General features: G+C 41.5%; 1 pseudogene; it reads right to left on the bottom strand.

Moving 5' to 3' along the window:
* Window positions 1-1,264: 1,264 nt before the first annotated feature.
* LOC148035208 (uncharacterized) overlaps window positions 1,265-22,670 on the bottom strand; it is a 30,665-nt pseudogene continuing 9,259 nt past the window's right edge.

The following is a 22,670-nucleotide window of genomic DNA, read 5'->3' as shown; positions in this document are numbered from 1 at the left end:
TTCTCTAAACTTTAAAAAATTTCACTAAAACATCACAAATTTTACTCTTAGCTTTCCCCTGAGATATCTTAATTTTTGTTGATACAAAACATATTTTTCTATTAATAAAGACTATAATTTTCACTCAGATTAATAATTTTTTAATTTCAAAGCATATTAAATCTTCTCTAAAATTTATTTTAAAAAATTAGTAAAGTTTCAATAGCATACATAAGCTTCATAATAAAAATATTGTATCAAATAAATAATCATCCATATTTTTAAAAATTATATATGTAATTTTAGAGCCATTTTTAAGTATTTTTAATCTTTTTTATTTTAAAAAATAAAATAAATCATAAATAAATAATAACAACCATTCAAAGTGGAAAAAAAATCTTTAGCACATTAGATAAAAATTCTAAATTAAGAAAATTTTAACATCGCAATACTTATTTTTGTGAAACGAAACAAGTGCTTACTTGGAAATATGCAAGTCGTAATCATGTCTTTGGAAGCGCATTCCATAGTCCACCTAGGAAATTCAGCCCACCTAGTCATCTCGAACACAAGCTCTTCACTTTTCACTTCTCCAAAACTCCTCATTGTGACTAATTAAGTTATGGCAATGTGAATGTCCCTTATGAGTTTATGACATTAAGCTTTAAGTAAAAGCTTAATGTAAATAACTATGGCTTCCAAAGGAAGAGGCGATGACTTCATGAAGGAGGAGAAAACTAATTGAAAATCTGGCTCATCTCTCCACTGATTTGTGCATGAAATAGAGCAATTTGAAGTTGGAAAATTCTTCTACATGCCTGCAATCTCAGTTGACCCAAGTACATTGATGTTCCATATTGATGATTAGAGGAAGATCATGGTGATGGAGGAGAAGAAGAGAAATTAGCTTTGTGTCTAGTTCTTTGGCATTGTTTCTTTGCTTCTCTATTCTTTTCTTTTCTCTCCTTGGATGATTTTGATGAAGAAGAGAAGGCGCCCCATCTCCTCCCTCTCTTTATATCTATTCGACTAGATCATGGCCATGATAATCAAAGGGATAAGAGGATTAAATTTATGGCGATGACCATAAGGAACCTGGTAGTGATCATGAGATCATGGATTGCATTCCCTGTCTGCCAATTAGCAATCGGATTGCCCTCTCTTCCTCTCTTCCCTTTCCTCCAAGAAGATGATGCCTCTCCCCATCTCACGGCCTCCCATCCGGTTGCAACAACCGGCCTCCTATTTTTAATTTTAGCTTTTAATTGTTATTGTCAACCCTTGTTTATTCATTTTCACATCCAAGAAGCCTTTTCTTCATAATGTCTGTAAAACAACTCAAATACAACACAAGAGTTTACTTGCCAATCTTCTCCTCAAAGTCATAAAATTTCTCAAGTGATCGTAGAAATCCATCAATAAGAAAATGCTTGTAACCAGAAGATGGATAACAATGTCCATGATGGTAGTGATTGGAGAGGAGAACTAACTTTCCTTCCTTCATGATCAGCTTCCCTTCTTACCCAAGACTTGTCCCATTCTTTATTTCATTTTGGAGCAAGTTTCCAATAGATATATGTGTGTACCCAAAGTCCCTCATTATTGTTTGCATTGAGTCCCTTTTTCACTACCAGGTGCATCTAAAATAAATGAATGTGCAATGTCTGAATGCAATCATGTTTCTTATGCACCAAAACACTCTTGGTCTCTATACCAAATATCTCCTTAAAATGTATTACAACTTTCAAAAATACCTCCAATTTTGTTATAATGTTCCAACTTTGATCTTCCTAAACCATTGAGGATGTAAAGCCCCAAAGTGTGAAACTACATGAAGATACTCAGAACACGAAAGTATCCAAATCCTTTGGATAGTCTCAAACTTAACATCTACTCTCTCACCTCTTTGTGTATGATATAGAAACCTTTCCTCTGTTTTCTCACTAAGACACTCAAGTTAAACCACCATATCCACAGACCCAACATCTTTCTCAAAACTAATTGCTTGTCAAAATGTCTTAGGATGCCCATCCACTACATCATCGAGTTTAGTTTTTATGTTAGCTTTCAAGAGACTCAAGGGGATGTCTTTTGAAACCAACTTTCCTTCACAAATTCTGACACTTGCTTCCCTATAATAGTATTCTTCTTTACTTCTATTCTAAGTAAATCCCCAATGCCTATATGTAGGGACTCATACTCATCAGTCTTTCTTACACATGAGGAAACTTTCCCAAATCCAAAAATCTAAATTACATTTGCCTCTCATACAATAACTTCCTTTGAACCAACATTTTTCATTTTTCTTGGACTATGAAGACCGTCTTCCAAAGACAACAACTACGACTTCATTTGCATAGAAGTAATATAAAATTTTGGTAATAATGTGCTAATTGTATACAATTTTGTGTTTTTTTTTTGGCAATATTTGGCACGTTTCTAAGGTGTTGTCAAGGTCGGGTTATCCAAATTTTTTGTCCTTCCACTACCACATGTTCCTAATAATCCTGACATGTGTGATCAGTTCTTAACTTCTTACAAGAAGAGGTCTACCTCTGTCCATGACATAGTTATCCTCATGACGCTTAAGAGCCTAGGCAAAGCTCTTTCTTTACCCTACTATGGGGAATCTTATCTTACTGCCCGCGTCAAATTTTCTGAAATGAGGACATTTTGAAGCTTTTGCAAAAGCACACCATGGATGTCTTGGATCTTAAGTGGGTCATTACTACTTCGAGAGTTAGTGTGTCCAAGATTTCTAATCCTTTCTAGAAACAATTGTGCCAATTCCTTTAGGACATGTTTATGCCTGCCAAAACCTCTTGTAATTATCTCTCAAAGGAATTGTTTATAGCTTCCCACATGGTGCTAAAGGGTATCACTATTGATTGGAGTTCATATCTTCTCGCTAAAATGGATCAATATTTTATCCAAGTAATGAGGAGTAATGTGACGAATGTCACATTTGGTTCCTACCTTTATGTTTTCTTGACATATATGCTGCCCCTACTAAGGGAATTCCCTCACTACCGATTGATCCTCCAATGGTTCCTCCTCCTTCTACTGAAGCTCTTGATGTCATCATTGTAGATATTGATCCTCCTCCTTTGGTCATTCAGAGGAAACATCTTAAGCAAATGACTAAATTAGTACTGAGTTCCACTCCTTTAGTTCTAGTTCTTGTCCAATCTTGCAGTACATTGCTTGCTTTCCAACAACACCCAATCTTTTCAAAGCACATAGAGATGGTATTCTAGATATTTCAATTCCTTCTATGCAACATCTAGTGACAAGAGATGCAATTCCATTTCTATGCAAAGTGTAACGTGCCCCCTCCTCAAATCGCGGGACACATCTTAGTAGTCCATCGAGAGATATATCTAGAAGAGGCCACCCGGCATTCCCAAGGAATGATATGGGGTTTGCCAACTAGGGTCTCTCGAGTCTGCCCCAACGGAACTTATCCGGCTATTCCCACTAGGATCAACCTGAGATCCAGGTTCCTAGCCAACATTGTCTAGGGTCATAGACCAACTTCCCTAACATTTCCTTTTAGGAAAGCTCTCGGCTAACCGAGACCACCCTTCCGTAGGATAGACCCATTGTTCACATCCACCACGCTTCCCTTGGGGATTGTTTTAGTTATCTAATTACCTACCACATTATGTTGACACATAAAAGCAACTTCCTTAATTAACCCATTAATCATAGGTTCCTTTACGTAATGTAGGGCACTGACATGAAAGCAATATAAAACAAGATCAAATACTTCCTTAACTTATCTTCATATTAATGTTTGTCTCCCACCCATATAAGAGAATTAAGTGTCCCTTTCTACCTTCGCAGAAAAATCCTTCTGTCTTTCGGCAATAAAAACCTGAAGGTTTATCCTACCAAGATTCCGCCTTGTAACTAGTATCAAGGCTTCGAGATCCCATCTCGAGTCACGTAGAACGCTTGTGTAGAGCCCGGAGGCATTGGGATTTACGGCCAGAGTCCCCCACTGGCACCCAAGTGTCCTCCTACTCCAAGTAATTTCCATGGAGAGACCTCTCGTGGCGAGTTTGGTCCACATTCTTGGCGCGGATTCATAACCCCCTTGGTTATAGTTTAGCAGTTTGGAGGGGGTAGCTAGCACCATCCTTCCTTAATTATCCCTTTCGAAAATTAATCACAGCTGAAACAACTAGCTTAAAAACAATTATGTAACGTGCCCGCCCCTCAAATCGCGGGACATGTCTTAGCAGCCCATCGAGAGATCAATCTAAAAGACTCCGCCCGACACTCCCAAGAAATGACATGAGGTTTGCCAACTAGGGTCTCTCGAGTCTGCCCCGCAACGGAACTTATCCGATCGTTCCCAGTAGGATCGACCTGAAGTTCGGGTTCCTAGTAGTCGAGTCTTCCTAACAGCCTTCTAGCATCAGTCTACAGCCACTCCACTTTGCGTAGATACAACTGGACCCAAGCAGACTCATACTGCACTTGGTTCAAAGAGAATGGGAAACGAGAGGGACATTGCTTGACCTCTCTGCCCGTAGGGCATAGTCCCATTCCGGTCCCCTAAAACGGTATGAATCAGGATTCTAACCAACATTGTCTAAGGTCATCGTCCATCCTTCCCTAACATTCCTCGTTAACATTTCCTTTTTAGGAAATCTCTCAGCTAACCGAGACCACCCTTCCGTAGGATAGACCCATTGTTCACATCCACCATGCTTCCTTTGGGGTCGTTTTAGTTATCTAATTACCTACCACATTATGTTTGACACATAAAAGCAGCTTCCTTAATTAACCCATTAGTCACAGGTTCCTTTATGTAATTTAGGACACTGACACGAAGACAAGATAAAACAAGATCAAACACTTCCTTAACTCATCTTAAGATTAATGTTTGCCTCCTGCCCATACAGGAGAATTAAGTGTTCCTTTCTGCCTTCGCAGAAAAATCCTTCCGTCTCCCGGCAATAAAACCCGAAGGTTTATCCTCCCAAGATTCCGCCTTGTAACTATTATCAAGGCCTTGAGATCCCATCTCAAGTCACATAGAAAGAACACTTGTGTAGGGCCCGGAGGCATTGGGATTTACGGCCAGAGCCCCCACTGGCACCCAAGCATCCTCCTACGCCAAGTAATTTCCACGGAGAGACCTATCGCGATGGGTTTGGTCCACTTTCCCGAGGCGGATTCACAACCCCCTTGGTTAGGGTTTGGCGGTTCGTGGGGGGTAGCTAGCGCCATCCTTCCTTAATTATTCCTTTAGGGAACCAACCACAGCTGAAGCACCCAGCTTACAAACAATTACTAAGGAAAACATCCCTTTCATTTCCAATCAAGAAAATATCATTTTCTACATCAAGAAATCACTTTGCTTATAAACCATTTGTCCTTAGTAGGATCTCCTCTTACCAAGGCAACCGGCCAAATTCACTTAGAAATATTCTTTTCAAGACAACCAAGCATAAGCCTTGATCAACATTCCATTTAGAGTCAGGTTACTAGCCTAGCTTAAACTAGGAGGGTATCCACTTCCAATAATCCAAGACAATATCATTAAGAACAACTCTCAGCACGTGTGTTTAATCACTCAACTTCTTTTGAATCTCTCTTTCCCTTGGGTTTTATCCTAGGGTTCCAAGTTGTGAACCCTCGATTCTTTGCACGTCTTTTAACATACTTGGTAATCTTTAAAACATAATATATTGCAAGACTTGTCATACATTCTTTCCATCATCTCTTAGTGCGATGCTATGCAAAATTTTCTAATCAAACTTATCTCGCATGCACATGGTGCGTTTAATATATTAGTGCAGCCTAAACAATCTTTAACTCTCTTCATATCTGGCAATGAGTACTTGTTCCTAAAGTGCAGGGTCCCATGTGACTTGAGTATATAAAAGTTTAAACTCAATTCACTTATCACCTCTATGCTCTGACATAGGTAAAAGATAATCATATAATGCATAAAAAATCTTTCCTTGTAAGCGATCCATGAAAGTCTAAGAACCTATAGTATTCTAAATGCAATTTTAGCCTAATATTTCATGCGGTCTCCAAACATAAACATTGGTTATCATAGGATAAGACAACCTATTTGTGGTAAGCAAGATCAAGGCCTATCTTCTGCGCGGAATGCAAGATAGATGACAAGTTCTCTATGCTTCTGTGCAGTTGCATCCTATGAATGGAAACTAACATTTCATGTATTTATTTTAATCATGGAAGTAGACCATAAATTATAGTTAACAAATCATGCACTAAACTAAGTGAAAGTCTATCATTTTATGTGACATATTATGAAAACCTTATCATTTCATGTGGCGGAATGAAATCAATAGTTCTTCCCTAGGCCAAGGAGAACCTGGTTCCACGAGACGGGGTCTAGAATTGTGCTAATTCCCGCATTGGCTATACGCGGTGCTCCATTAATGGCCGCAATTCCAACGGCTCCATTTGCACCATGAATTCCATCTGTACTTGTCCCTTGAGCAACTATGGTAGCTCCCGCGGTCTTCACTCCTTCGCGACGCTTGGGGGCCATGGTGAGTAGCTAGCCAAAAATTGCGGATGTGATATCAAGAGGGTAAGGTGATGATGATAGTCAAGAGGGAGGATAACAAAATCTAACTCTATCCCTGTCCCTTATCTCTCTCTTTCTCACTATCAATTCACTCTCCCTACCTCTCACCTTCTCCCTTTATTTCTGCCTATTTGTTTTTCTTAACCTTTCTCTCTATTTTATCTCCCCTAGACTCTCCTCCTTTTCACTCTCTCCCTTCTTCTTATCCTTCTCTTCCTTCTCCTTCTCCTTCTACCCTTCGCTCTTCTCTCCCTTCTCTCTCTCCCTTCTTCTTCCCTTCTCTTCCTTCTCTTCTCCTCCTCTTCTCTCTCACCCTTCCTCTTCTCCTTCTCTCACTCTTCTTCCCTTCTCTTCCTTCCCTTCTCCTCTTCTTCTCTCTCTTCTCTCTCACCCTTCTTCTTCTCCTTCTCTCCTTCTCCTTCTCTCACTCTTCTTCCCTTCTCTTCCTTCTCTTCTCCTCTTCTCTCTCTTCTCTCTCTCCCTTCCTCCTTCTCTTCCTTCTCTTCTCCTCCCCTTCTCTCTCTTCTCTCTCACCCTTCTTCTTCTCCTTCTCTTCTCCCTCCTCTTCTCTCTCCACGATCGCAGGTGGGTGGGCTGTCGTTCGGACATCAGGGGGAAAGGGTTGCGTGCTGCAGAACTGGGGGGGGGGGGCGCTGTTATCGCCAGCAGGGGAGGCGCACACTACTACGTCAATGGAGAAGGGGCCGAACCACCAACAGAGGGGGGGAAGATTCATTTGCCAATGGGAGAAGGGGGCAGCTTGATAGTGAGGAGGGAGGAGGGGGGGAGCTTCCGCTCCTCTCTGGGGAGCCCCCATGGGCTTTATGGAGGTGGTGTGGTGTGGGGGGGGGGGGGGGGGCGAGGCGACGTCCTCCCGCCACTTGGGGGGCTGCATGCCCCCCTCTCTTTACCTCTTCACACACACACTCTCTCTCCCCGCCATGCAGTCGGCAGGGGGAGAGAGAGGGAGTAAAAATAATTTTAAAAATTTTGAAATTTTCCTAGGGGGTTCCTATGGGGAGCTCGAGGATATTACAAATTACTAGGGAAAACATCCATTTTGTTTCCATGGCAATCAGTCATCTCAAACCCGGCCATGCAATCATCAATCATACCCCACTTGGGTTAACATCCAAAGCCACATTAACAAACAATTGAATGCACAACCTCTTGCTTCAAGGCATCGCAATCCCATTGCATGCACAATCAGAATTTAACTTGGATGTATCAAAACACTTGCTTAAGGGATTTACAACCTTTTCAAACCACCAAGCATAACTTGGGTCAACAATCCATTTAGGGTTAGGTCACCAACTTCAATTAAGCTAGGAGTGTATCCATTTGCGATAGTCCACGGCAAGATCGATAAAACAATTCGCATGCAATTATACTTATTCCTAATGCATCGGATCTCATGAAGGTCTAAGTTTCTACCCATTGGTGCAATTGCATCCTATGAACGGAATCTATCATTTCATGTGTTTCTTTTAGTCATGATCGTGAAGCATGAACTCTAAATAACTATTCTTGCACTCAACTGGTTTAAAGGCTATTATTTAATGTGAAATAATGTGAAAACCTTATCATCCTATGTGTGCAAAAGCTATCATTTCAGGCATATAAACTTATGCAAACTCCATACTTTATCATTTCACGCATGCAACCTAGCACCTAAGACTCGTCCGTGTTCCATGCACATAGCTAACCCCTTCATTTCTTTCACAAGAAATAAAACATAATTAATTACAAAGATTAAAGAACCTAGGTTTGATTTATGATTGTAGGGGCATTCGTTACGTTGGTCGCTCTGCTCGCCTCTCCTACATTACCGGTACCAACAGTAGCTTTGGCACCTACACTTCCCGGGACTTTCTTCTTGAGAGCCATTTGCCCCGTACCAGTACCAATGGTAGCTTTGGCACCTATGCTTCCCGCGACTTTCTTCTTGGGAGCCATTTGCCCCACGAAGCGGCCTTCAAGACAATAGGCGCGGGTAGGGAAGATCGTTAGATGGGGGTCCTTCGCTGGGGGAGGTTTGAGTGTGGCTCCTCGAACCTTCACCTCTCTCTCTCTCTCTCTCTCTCTTCTCTTCTTCTTCTTCTTCTTCTCCTTCTCTCTCTCTCCCTCTTCTTCTTCTTTTCTTCTCTTCTTCTCCCACTCTCTCTCCTCCTCTTCTTCTTCTTCTCTTTCTCTTCACCTACTCTCTCTCTCTCTCTCCTTCTCTTCTTCTCTTCCTCTCCTCTTCCTCTTCTTCTTCTTTATCTCTTTTTCTCCTACTCTCTCTCTCTCTCCTTCTCTTCTCCTCCTCTTACTACCTCTTCTTCTTCTTCTTCTTCTTCCACTACTTCTCTCTTCTCTCCTTCTACCTCTTCTTCTTCCTCTTCTACTTCTCTCTCTCCTTCCCTCTCTCTCCCTCTTTCTTCCCTTCTCTCTTTCTCTCCTTCTCTTCTTCCCTCTCTCTCCCTCCTTCCTCTTCTCTCCTTCTCCTTCTCTCCCTCTTCTTCACTTCTTCTCTTCTCTCTCCCTCTCCTCTTCCTTCTTCTCTTCTCCTTCTTTTCTTCTCCTTCTCTTCCCCTTCTCTCTCTCCCTCCTCTTCTACCTCTTCTTCTTCTCCTTCTCTCTTCTCTCTCTCTTCCTCTCCTTCTTCTTCTCCTCCTTCTTCTCTCTCTCACCCTCTCTCTCTTATCATCATGACGGCCTGATCATCACCTCTTTTTTTTTGCAAAAAGGCTATGCCTTTATATAGTGTTTTAACGGGAGGATCACCGTGGCGGCCACTTGTTCACGATGGAAGGGGGGGGCACTATCAGAAAATGGAGGGGGGTCGTGCTGCAGTAGGGGGGGGAGCTCCTCGCCATTTGGGACTGCATGTCCCCCATCTCCCACACTCCACTCCCCCTCTCTCTCTCTCTCTCTCTCTCTTCCTGCCATGCACACGGCAAGGGGAGAGAGAGGGAGAGATTTAAAAAAATTGAAAAAAATTAAAGGGAGGGGAGTTCCTATGGGGGGATAGTACGGGGGTCACGGGGGGGGTGTGGGGGGCTGACATTACATCCTCTCTGAAAGGGAGCGACGGATCGAAGTTTGGACTCAAGAGCTATGGCAGGAGAGCAAGAGCAAGAAAGGGAGAGACTGGAAATGGGAACTCCAACAGCCACAATGTGTGACCGGGCCTTCATTTATTCAAACTGTCACTAAAAGAATAAAGAATAAAGTGATGGTGACGGGCACCCGCCACTTGCAGTGTGCAGTGGCGGTGACTATCAGTGTAGTAATACACGGTGGCTAGGCAAAGGCGCCTTTACGCCCAAGAACCAGTGTTTTAACGGGGGGGGGATCACCGTGGCGGCCACTTGTTCACGATGGAAGGGGGGGGCACTGTCCGAAAATGGAGGGGGGTCATGCTGCAGTAGGGGGGGGGGGAGCTCCTCGCCATTTGGGGCTGCATGCCCCCATCTCCCACACTCCACTCCCCCTCTCTCTCTCTCTCTTCCCGCCATGCACACGGCAGGGGGAGAGAGAGGGAGAGATAAAAAAAAATTGAAAAAAATTAAAGGGAGGGGAGTTCCTATGGGGGGATAGAACAGGGGTCATGGGGGGGGTGTGTGGGGGGCTGACATTACATCCTCTCTGAAAGGGAGTGACGGATCGAAGGTTGGACTCAAGAGCTATGGCAGGAGAGCAAGAGCAAGAAAGGGAGAGACTGGAAATGGGAACTCCAACAGCCACAATGTGTGACCGGGCCTTCCTTTATTCAAACTGTCACTAAAAGAATAAAGAATAAAGTGATGGTGACGGGCACCCGCCACTTGCAGTGTGCAGTGGCGGTGACTATCAGTGTAGTAATACATGGTGGCTAGGCAGAGGCGCCTTTACCCCCAACAACCTCCCACTTAAAGGCGAATCTACCCCAGTGAGGAGTGAAAAGAAAAAAGAAAAAAGACAATACAACATGTACACATGTACAACAGGATGAGGAAAGACGTCATCTCATCGCATGCCCATCAACCTCCTGAGGAAGGCAAAGCGCTCTGTAGAGAGGCTTTTCGTGAGCAAATCTACAGGATTCTGGTCAGTCGAGATCTTGACAAGGTCAATAGACTTGTCCTCAACGACCCTATGTATGAAGTGATACCTCACCTCAATGTGTTTCATCTTCGCATGGAAGATCGGAATCGGTACTTGGTGTGCTCTTCCTCTAAGAACTAGGATTTGGGCTGCCTTCTCAAGTCCTTGTTATGGAAAAATAGCTCACAATTAGCTCCTTTGAGAGTAATTTTTGCAAAAAAAGAAAATTTTAGGATCGAACATTATGGAATGGTGCGATGTTCCAATGAGGAATGTAAAATTTTTATACTTCAAGCAATCCACACATTCCAAGCATGAATTTCATAAATATTTTCTTCAAGTACAAGTTTCATTTATTCATCCTTTTTTTATTTTGAACCTTTTTGGTTTTGAAATTTGATTTGAAGTTCTAAAGTTCAAGTCATGTTTTCTTTTCCACCTTAACCCCTCCCCCCTAAGGATGATGAAAATCCTTCCAAGGATTGGAGAATTCAAGGTTAAGGGTATGAAGTGCATGTGTGTTGTGCTTTACTTTGTCATGAGCCAATTGTAGAAGTTTGGGTTATACTCTGAGTGGGAGTGATGATCCATGTCATGAGGTTCTAATGCCTATGTGTGTAATGTAGGTTAGGACATCAGTAAGGAAGTCAATAGAGTTCATCTTGATAGCAATATATAGTTCTTCCTTGGTCATGATTCGATTGAAATAGGGGTGGGCCATGACATATTCCTCTAAAGGTCATTTGGGTTGAGAAGTAAGCATGGGAACTCTCCTTATACTGGAGAGGATAAGGGTAACTGGGTGTAAATGGACTGGAGGACAAGGGAGCAAGGGGAAACCCTAACTCTAACTTCTCTAAAGGCTATATAAACAACCTAAAGTACACACTCCAAGTTGAGGAGAGTGTACTAGTTGTACCTTGAACAATTGACTAAGCAAGATCTAATTCTTGTACTTGAGCTCTCTCTCTCCCTCTTGTGCACACTCTCTCATGCCTCCAACTCTAATTTGCAACATGGTATCAAAGCCATCTTTGATCCTTTAGGTTCCCTAAACCTCATCTCAAACTAACTACACAAGAAAATCTTCATTCTCTCATCTTGGACCTTCAACCTCCATAGCCAGCCAATACCTATCTTCATTGGAGGAGCTCGTGTGAGAATAAGAGGGCATATCAACCTCCCATTTCTTCAAGAGAAATCTTCCCTTTCATCAAACGCTCCTCCCTAGAACCACAAACCCCCACATTGGCCACATAGTAGGATGGCATTGTGGAAAAATATAGATTCAATGCAGTTTCTGATAGTGACATGCCACAAGCTGAATGACGACTAGTGGAAGGTGCAACCATTGGGGACACCATAGGGCTTTCATAGCCCCCTCAGTGGGTCATCTCCTTGTAAGAGGGTTTGACAAATTCCTCATGTGTTGGTTGCTATGAGCCAACCCTAACTATGGATTTCTGGCAGCCATAGACAGGAAGCTTCAAGCTCACTCATTTTCATCTTTTTTCAAGTTGGGCATTATCAATAGTGATTTTAATCACTAAAAAACCCTTGTCAAGATTTGTTACTGCCCTGTGGAGCTTAAATTCAGAGTGCTTCTCATTCCATGGGCAATATTAAGCTCGTAAAGATCAACCTACATTATGAGTACTAGAATGAAAGTTGGTAAGAGTGCTCCTTAGCACTACTAATGCATTCAACTGATGCTCCTTATCATTTGCTACTAGTAAATATGAGAAATGAGTGTTATTGTACTCTCCTCTGACTCATCCCTAGCATAGAGTTGATTGATAAGCTATGCTCCACCAAGAACTCCTCTAATAGGCCACATTATCAGGAGGAGCCTGAAGTTCAGTCAAAGCTTCCCTCATTCAAACCTAGGAAAATAATAAAACTTAAATCAAGGGTTGTTCGAAGAACATGACCTCCAAAATCCTATCTTGAGATATTACATATGTATGATTTCCAACCTTTTTCATCTCTACAGCTTTAAATTTGGTTATCGTTTGTAGGCCTATCAGTTTTGCTATTTGTTTCGTGCTTGGCCACTTGTAAAGGACTAGACATTGCCATTGCCTAAGGCAATAGGTAAGACCTTCCTGTAATGGCCATGGCCTATGCACATGTAAGGCCTCAAATTCAGAAGTTCAATGGAAAAGATTTCCATCCTTAGCAACTGAGAGCTGATTTTTGACCCCAAGAAGTGCTTAAAAATTGCCAAAAAATCCTTATTTCAAGGAAAAATAAACTTTGTCAATGGCGGTATAGGTAATCGAGTCGATTTTAAGCAGCAAGCATCGAGATCCTAAAGTGATTTAAAGATACACCAACTAACACATTATGGATTTTTAATACTTTTTTCGATTTGTGGATTGGATCTCGAGAAGTGCCAGGTAATGTGCAACCTCAAGAGAAAAAATTTACAAATCTAAAATCTGACGCCAAACACGAGAATGGGGGTGCCCGAAGGCCAAGACCAAAGAGGTTTAGTGTGAAAAGTACTAGAAGGGGAAGGAGGGTGACCCTTGAGGTCTCCCACCCCTCAAAAATTTGAAGAATGCAAAGGGGGGGGCATTTCTTTTTGTGAAAAAAAAGAAGATGAAGGCGTGTAGGCGACAATTTCATGAGGAGAGGGGGGGAGACGGCAATGATCACCTCAATGTACCCCCATAAACTGATTCCAACAAAGAACTACACTCTTTCTTCTCTCTCCATCGCCGTCTCTGGCCCGTGAAATGGCTGCCTGGATGGGAAGATCAGAAATCAGTATTTCTCCTTCCTTCCTTTTACCTATACAAACTCTTGTTGTCGATCCCGTTGTAGCCATGGCACAACCCATTGCAATTCCAGCAGGGACATCGGATTTACTAGCATTAGCAGCACCTTTTCACATCTTCCATGGGTTAGCAAAAGAAGATGGAGAACTCCACATTAATGAGTTTAAAATACTCATGTTCAACTATATCAAATCCAAGACGAAGGACACTTCATGATGTTCTTCAATATGGCATTAAAAGGAAGGGCAATAATATGGTATCACAGTCTAGAAGCCGGAACTAAAACTAGCATTGACCAGTTCTTCATGGCCTTCCGTAGAGAGTTTACCCCTGAGAGGGGTGGATAGTTTTGATTGCCTATCTTGAATGTAACACGCCAAGAGCCAAATGAGAATGTCCAGGCCTATGCCAAGAAACTAAAGCAAGTTCTTCGCAAACTTAATACTTATATCTCCATTCCACCAGCTACACAGTTGCAATATTTCCTACATGGATCAGATTTCAACATCTAGGTGCAGCTGAGTAGTGTCGCTTTGGCCAACATTGACACTACTATTACCCAAGTAGAAGGAGTAGAGTCATGCTTGCAAGTAGCTTATGCAACAATGATAAATTGGAATGGTAATAATTTGGCACTAACCAACGTGAGTCAAGGGAACCCCATGACAAATGCAAATGGAAGAGGGAGTATCATGCCAAATTTTCCTATGTTACCAGATCCTGTTAGTTTGACTATGCCTATGGCTAGTCAGATGGGCCTACTGAATGGTGGAGGCCAAACAATGAATCCTAATGTTGTCCCAGTAAGTCAGCGGCCAATTCCCAATCAAGTGATTAGGCCGATGGGATGACCAACAAACGATTGCAGCTATGAGTCCAGTGCCTCAAATGTCCTTAGTGAGGTTAAGGATATGATGAAGCACTACACTGACATGATTAGCAAATAGTATAGACAAATAGCCATGAATGTCAATTTCCTTAAGAAGTAGTAGAATTTGATAGGGAGTCGACACCCTGAAGAGGGAGGGTGCCCCCTCAAGATTCAACTATAAGCGGTGTGGTGGCCAACACTTCCTTAGGAATTGTCCAAATATCAAATGCGATATTTGTGAAAAGTCTGGCCACTTAGTTGTTACCTGTTGGAGTAAGATCAGTTCTCTCCAACAAGGAAGTAAATAGCTAGGTCCAATCAATCATCGTGCACAAAGGAATAATCTCCAGCAAGATGATGGACCAAGACAAATACTGCAAAGAGGAAAGGCTATTGTAGAGGAGTTGCCTCATGACAATGGAGTCAGTATTTTTGAGGCCGTACATGTGAATGATGCTGAAACTTCTAATCTACGAGTGGTAACAAGAGGGCAAAAAACTAGAGAGGGTGAAAAAGAAAATGTAAAATCTATCGAGGAAAACCCTAAGCAAGATACTAGGGGAAAGCAAGTCTTGAATCCTGATATGGAAGGTGGACCTCTCATGCCGGTTGATAGAAAGAAGACAAAAGTTAAAAAAGAGGCACTAAAGCCGGTCCAAAGACCAAAGGAGATAATGGTTTGGCGAGAGAAGAGAACTTTGGCTAACTACCACGACTTTGATTTAGAAATTTCTCTCTGCGAAGTTAAACTAGATGTGAATCTCCTACAATTTATTAAACTGTCTCCAAGAGTACACAAGGAATTCAAGAAAATCCTATGTATTGGGTATATTGTAGAGCCTTTGGGCATAGCTAGAGTGGGAGAAGATTGGTTTGATCCTCTGTCAATATCATGAGTTCAGACTTGATGGAGAGGCTAGGTCTAGAAATCCAAAAAGACGGCTCCACACTTCTTAGGATGGCTGATGACAGTCTAAGGCAAGTAGAAGATTGCATCACTAAAGTCCACGTTACCATTGCAAGCATGGAATGCTATCTAGACTTTAGGGTGATAAGGTTTGCAAGACATCCTAGCTATCGAGTTTTACTAGGCAAGCCATGGATTTTATGAATAGATTGTCAAGTCAATATACCCATTGGTTGAGTGATTTTAGGTAGAGGTGCCAATCTTGTAATAGTGGATGCTTACCTTGAGTCTCCTCAGAGTGAGAGAGCTTCTTTATCCTCCATGGAACTAGAAATAGTAGATGATCCATCTGGTAGTGAGACATCATCAAGCAATGGATCTAAAGAAGGGTCCACTACAGAAGACATCTATCAGATAACATTGAATGAGCCAATAGAGCCTCACGATCGAATAAGAGATGCGGATCTTATTGAGCTGGACCTTGGTACGCCAAATGATTCACAGCCAATTAAATTAGGTTCCATGCTCAATTTGGAAGAAAGAGAGGACTATGTGTCCTTAATTCAAGAGTTTCGTGACATCTTTGTTTGGAGCTATGCTGAACTCAGAGGCATCCCTCCCAGCCTAGCTATGCATACCATTCCACTAAAGGAAGGAAGTCGGCCCATACATCAAAAACTAAGGTGCATGCCTTTTGAACTAAGGGATGAGCTGTTCAAGGAGCTATAGAAGTTGCAGAAAGCAGGTTTGATCTTCCCTGTTCAGCATACTGAATGGTGTTCATCAATTGTGATAAGAAAGAAGAAGAATAATCAGATCCGGCTTTGCATAGACTTTAGAGAGCTGAATAAGCAGAGTGTTAAAGACTACGACCTATTGCCATTTATTGACCGAATTTTGGATCACCTAGCAGATAGAGAAATATGTTCGTTCATGGATTGCTTTGCGGGGTATAACCAAATGGCAATTGCTGAGCAAGGCAAGTTGAAAATGGCATTTATTACTATCTTCAGTACCTTTGCGTATCATGTGGTCATTTGGTTTATGTAATGCACCTGGTTCGTGGCAAAGAATAGCCGATAAGACCTTTGGTGACATCTCCTCAGAGGAGTCGAAAGTATCCATTGATGACCTCGCCAGCCACCACAAGAGAAAGGTAGTTGATTATTTTGTGGAAGTGTTTTGAGAGTTGCAGACAATTTTGCATAGCTCTTAATCCGCGGAAGTGCGTCTTTGGAGTGCCTTATGAGCTATTGTTAGGTCATGTAGTCAGTTCAGTAGGGATTGCAACTGACCGTGAAAAGATCAAGGTCATAGTCGCCATGAGTCCGCCGCATACTCCAAAGGAAGTACATAGCTTTCTGTTATCGGTAGGGTATTATCAAAGGTTTATCAATGCCTTGACAGAAAGAATGTTGCCATTGACGAACCTATTGTCCTTTAATTGTCAGTTTGCAGGGAGTGATGCTTGCAAAGTATCTTTCGACGATGTGAAGCAGGATCTTGCCAAAGAACCTATTTTAAAAGCACCTAAAAGGGGCAAAATATTTTATATATTTTCAGTAGCCACCATGTATAGTATCAACTACTATTTGGCCCAAATTTGGGAGGAAAAGTGGTACCATCCAATTGCTTTTGCTAGTCAGAAGTTGAGTGTATCGGAAATTAACTACATCTATATGGAGAAGTTGTGCCTTGCGATGGTATTTGCGACCAAAAGTTTCAGGCACTACATTCTTTATGAGAAGGTGGTTTTTTATACGAAGGCGAAAGGGCTTTGATTGTTTTGTTGAACAAGTTATAGTCACCTGATTATTTAGCAAAGTGGTTAATCACTTTGCAGGAATTTGATTATGAGATTAAGAGCAAGCCACCGAAGCTTCAGGGCATTGTAGAATGTCTTGTGGATTTTGGAGAACCAAAAGAGGTCTTGGCTGAAGGAAGTGACATAGAAACATTGTTTAAGATTGATAAGACATCTATTCCCTCCTGGTATGCTGTTATAATGCACTATCTATCTACAGGAGAGACTAGAGAGCTACTTTATCAAAATCCAAGAAAATGAAAATTAAATAGCAGGCATTGAAATTTTCCTTGATCGCAAGAACACTATACCGGCAGGGTGTTGATGATATCTATCACTGATGTGTGATGCCTGACGAGGTTCCATTTATCCTAGAGGAGTGCCATGATTCCGCTTGTGGAGGGCACTTTGGTGGGCGGTTGATAGCACAGAAGGCCTTAAGAGCTGGATATTGGTGGTCGTCCATCTTCCAAGATAAAGTATGCTAAGAGATGTGATACTTATCAAAGACATGACAATAGAGAGAATAGGAAGCGACCACTCACTATGATTATGGCTATCCTTCCATTTGAGAAGTGGGGCATCGACTTTGTGGGTCCTATTACCCTGTCATCTATTACTCAAAAGAGATATATTATAGTAGCAACTGATTACTTTACAAAGTGGTTAGAGGCACGGGCGATGAGGCAGGATAATGCAAAAGAGACTACCAGTTTCCTACTTGAGCAAATCATCTGCTGCTTTGGTCGACCAAAGGAAATAGTATCGAATCGTGGAACTCACTTTTTAAATAACGTGATTAAAAGTTTGACTGAAGCATGGAAAATTAAGCATAACAAGATGACCCCCTACAATCCACAAGCAAATGGGCAAGTTGAAAGTACCAATAAGCAACTTTGGAGTATCCTATCCAAGATAGTCTCCAAAAAGAAATGGGACTAGGATACGAAATTGTATGTGGCGCTATGGGCATATAACATGGCGTTTAAACAAGCCACTAGCCACACCCCATTTAAATTTATTTATGGGGAGGAGTGTGTCTTTCCCTTAGCAATTGAGTTTTCGACCATAAGATTCGCAATCAATTATTCTTTGGGCGACGAAGATGCCCTATTCGAGTGTTTTATGACTCTGGTCCACTTGGATGAGCTCAAATTGCAGATTCTATTACACCAAGAGGTAGCTAAGCATCGGATGAATCGATTGCATGATCTAAAAGTGAAGAAATATATCTTTAAGAAGGGGTAGTTATTTCTGTATTACGATGCACGTAGGGAGCTATTTCCATGGAAGTTGGAACCTTGATGGGATGGCCCTTACAAGGTAGTTAGGATAGGTAAAAATAAGTCCACAGCTTTACTAGTTGATCTACAGGGCATGGAATTTAAAAATAAGGTTAATATTAATAAGACTAAACCTTATTATTTTTTAGTATGCTTCTTTGCTCTAGATATGGGTACTCCAAATAAGGGATTAATTGCCCCATCAACCAGTTTAAGCTCTTCTGTAGGTCTCAAATCAACCCCAGCATCATGGACTTGCAATGCATTTAGCAAAGGACACAAAGTGATTAAGCAGGAAGATGGTACCTTTGTGTGGGAAATCAAAGTTTTCTACCATCACTGTTTACAAATTTTGACAAGTATCCCGGTTGAGTTCAATGAAAAAGGTGGGATGGAGCCATCAGTTCATCCTCTCAGTATGTTGAATTTTGACTATCATAATTACGAATAGGGGAGTTCTTGATGGCTGGCTATATAAATCCATTGTGGATGTATACATTACACTTTGATGGAGCGTCCAAGGTCCCTAATAGAAAAGGGAGCATTGGAGTAATTATCCGAGATCCCCGATGTAAAATTACAATGAAATTAGCTGTTTATCTTGAGGTAGGATTCACTAACAACATGGCGGATTATAAAGCCCTGATTATGGGATCGAATATTGCCAAGAAAGATAGTATTCGGTGGTTATTAGTAAAAAGGGGATTCCTAGCTAATCTTAAATCAACTAAATGAGACATACACAATCTGGAATCCTATCATTTGCATGTATCATCAAACTGCTATAACCCTACTTGATGAGTTTGAGAGCGTATCTCTTCAGCTGGTTCTTAGCCAAATTTTCCAATGAAGAGGACCTCTTCTTCAACTATGGTCTTAGTCTGGATGTTGCTATTGATAATGAGACAATACATGGTCTCTTATGGGGAATTTTATCAGACCACGCGTTATATGGCAGGCGATGGTTGGTATGGGTAATGCGAAGAGTGGCTGAGACACATCTATCGCTATTATCTTGGACCCATAGGTTGATCATATGACATGTTATGTGTACGCCTCTTGCTATATATACAAGAGATATGGGTCACAACTTGATGCATTTAGTTTAGGGTAGGAGCCCTATTTCCTCCTTGGTCCTCCTTGGGCTGGAGCATTTGGTTGCCTATTTATAAAATTTTCCAAGGAGGGCTATATATGAGCTGGTTTGCTTGATTTATTTAGGCCAAGAGGGCCAGTCAGTTTTGCAGTGACACGATCTATTTCTTTAAGCCAAGAGGGCCAGTTAGTTTGTAGTAGAATGTGCTATTTCTTTAGGCCAAGAGGGCCCTATGTCTGTTTGGTGCATGTACATTTAATGGTTTTTTATTTTAGTGATTGCATCATACAGGTTGACGAAGTCACCAAAGGAAGCCTTTACTGCGAAGGAGCTTCTTGTGGCCATTCCAGGTGGTTTTGTCCCCTTCTCGAGTCTTTTCCCATTTCCCTAAAGCAATTAATGATACATGTGTATGTAAGGGGTTACTATCTATTCATTTGTTGGGGACCAACAATCAAGGCATGAAGTCCTAGGTTTAGGTTAGGTATATCTGTGGGAGGTTTGAGCAGTTATTGCCTCCTGCAAATGCATTGTCAAGCACTAAAAGACCTGTTTTAGATGGCAATCCTAGTGACCCTATTCTGCTAACTTGCTAGGCGGCCATTCTAGGAGTTTCTGTTAGTGTGAGAGGCAGTTAGAGAAGCCTGCCCTTAAATATCAAGAGAAGAACAAGCTCTGAAGCTATCTAAAAATACATATACAGAGGTGTGTAAAAAGGGGTTCTACCCCTCTATAAAAATAGAAAAGAATTTAAGAAAGAAAAATCCTTGAGCAATTGTTTATCACCTTGCCAAGGCTTGGTAGATTCCTAGGGATGAGGCCGATGCCTTGTCTTCCTAGGGGTGGCATCTAGCTAAAAGAATAAGAATAAGAGAAGGTTGGAGCAAAAATAAAAGTGAGCATAAAAAAAGGATTAAGTGTCACCTCGTGAGGGATTGGTAGGTTCTTGGGTACCAAGACAAGTCCTAAGGCCGATGCCCTATTCTCCTTGGGTCACTACACTCAACTCCCTCCTTTTTATACGCCCAAGTATGGAAAATAAAGGCCTAAAAGGAAAAAATGTGCTAAAAGACTGCTTCTTGATCCGATTATAGAAGTCCTTGCGTAGGAGGAGCTCTTGGTTGAGTTGTCCTTAGTTAGGAAGGTAGTTCAGACCACCACTTAGGAGGACCTCCTTGATAGTCCTTTTTGGCTTGGCTGTGTTGGAGCAGTTGGTTAGTGACTAGCTTTAGGCTTTCTATCAGGTTATGCCAGGCCTACTCCTTGTGGATTTCATGCCTTGGTTTTGATAGGAGGTAGGGTGAGAGTTGTGATGTGTTTTGTTGAGTATTTTATGTATCAACTTGATGCTCTTTGTGGTTGTGTTTATGTGCAGATTTGTTCATGGGACTCAATGGGCTAAGTCACCCTATCCCGTGGTTGCTAATGAGAGATGACTTTTGAACCCAAGAAGTGCTTAAGAATTGCCAAAAAATCTATATTTCAAGGGAAAAAAAAACTTTGTCGAAGGCAACATAGGCAATCGAGTCGATTTTAAGCAGCAAGCAGTCGTTGGGTTCCTAAAGTGCTTTAAAGATACACCAACTGACACATTATGGATTTTTCATAAATTTTTGATTTCCAGATTGGATCTTGAGAAACGCCAGGCAATGCGAGACCTCAAGACTGTCGAGCAGAAATTTACAGATCTAAAATCCGACACCGAGACACGAGAATGGGGGTGCCTGGAGGCCAAGACCAAAGAGCTTTAGTGTGAAAAGGACTAGAAGGGGAAGGAAGGTGACCCTTGGGGTCTCCCACCCCCCGAAAATTTGACAAATGGGGGGGTGGGAGGGGGGGCTTTTTTTCGTGAAAAAAAAGAAGATGAAGTCGTGCAGGTGAAGATTTCATGAGGAGAGGGGGGAGAAGGTAATGATCACCTCAATGTACCCCCATAAACTGATTCCAGTAGAGAACTACACTCTTTCTTCGCTCTCCATCGCTATCTCCAGCTTGTGAAATGGCTGCCCCGATGGGAAGATCAGAAATCAATCTTTCTAATGCTTATCTGATGTGGTACCAGATTGCTTCCAAATCGAGTGAGGCTGAAGTTGGATGATTGGAGAAGGGATGAGCATCAATGATGGATTGTTTTACTATCTTGAATCAGATTTTAAAAAACCCGCAACATGCGTATAAGCGATATGCCTCATTTTTACAAAGGAAAATTGCTTCTTTTTGAAGTTTGATGGTCTAAATGAAATTCATATGGAATAAAAATTTGTTTGAATCTATTTTGTATTATGATTAAGGGATGTGCATAAAAGAAATGCAGAACCATAATAATAAATAGTTGCAATAATTAAATTATAACCCGAAAAGTGTATTTTTAGAGTAAAAATGAAGATTTTATTGGTTTCGGGTGGGAAAAAGAGATGTGTATGGGATAAAAGTCTGATTAAAACCATTTCTCAGTTTTCATAATGAGTCACTAATCATAGAACATATAATAACCTATTTTTATGTATAAATAAATAGTGAAAAATAGTTAAAAATGGGGAAAATAGAGTTTTGTGCTCTTAAAAAATAAGAAAAAATATGATTAACGTCCGTGAATGTTTGGCAATGTTGAGGCATGAGGTTAAGCCTTAGATCATCATTTTCTTTATGTTTTAGTGCATCTTTATTTCTTTTTATATCAAAAATGACAAAAAACGAAACCCTACACCTATGCAATGCAGCACAACCTAAACGTTAGTAGAGGGAAAGGGTGATGTTAAGAGATTAAGAGGGTTGATAGGGTTTGAATCTTTGAAATATTTGATTGTGCATTCATTTAGATTTGCGATATTTTAGTTTAAGGGGCTAGTAGCACAAGAAATTGATGCTAGTCTCCATACATCGAAGCATACGTTTAGTGAAGATCATGAAAGGGCTGTTTTTTCACATCACAAAATGCAAATTTGATAAATATTGTTTGTGCACTAGGATCATATTCACTATGCATTTTGCACGCCACATGGTATTATCTCCTAGATTGCATAGGAATTGTCTTCCTAATATATGACTTATACGTGGAGTGGAAACGAGCCTAAGCTATAGGTATGTTGTATAGTTTTGTGGGAGCTTTCGCTCAACTGCCAAGACCCACGGACCGCTTATTGTTCAAGCGTTTCAAGCGAGCCCTAATGGCTATCTCTCACCTAGCCGACGCGCCGTCGATCCTACGAGTGTAGTGAGCTTACCTTGATGCCCGATCGAGTACCCTCCTTTCTCTTGCACTCCGGTAGCTCCACGATTCTTGATGCTAGCTCAAGCAT

This window comes from Lygodium microphyllum, chromosome 6, assembly GCF_053477565.2.
Source record: "Lygodium microphyllum isolate KBCC chromosome 6, Lygodium_microphyllum_v1.1.10, whole genome shotgun sequence".
NCBI classification, from domain to species: Eukaryota; Viridiplantae; Streptophyta; class Polypodiopsida; order Schizaeales; family Lygodiaceae; genus Lygodium; species Lygodium microphyllum.
Note: the sequence above shows the minus strand (reverse complement) of the source record. Positions and strands in the feature narration are given on the sequence as shown.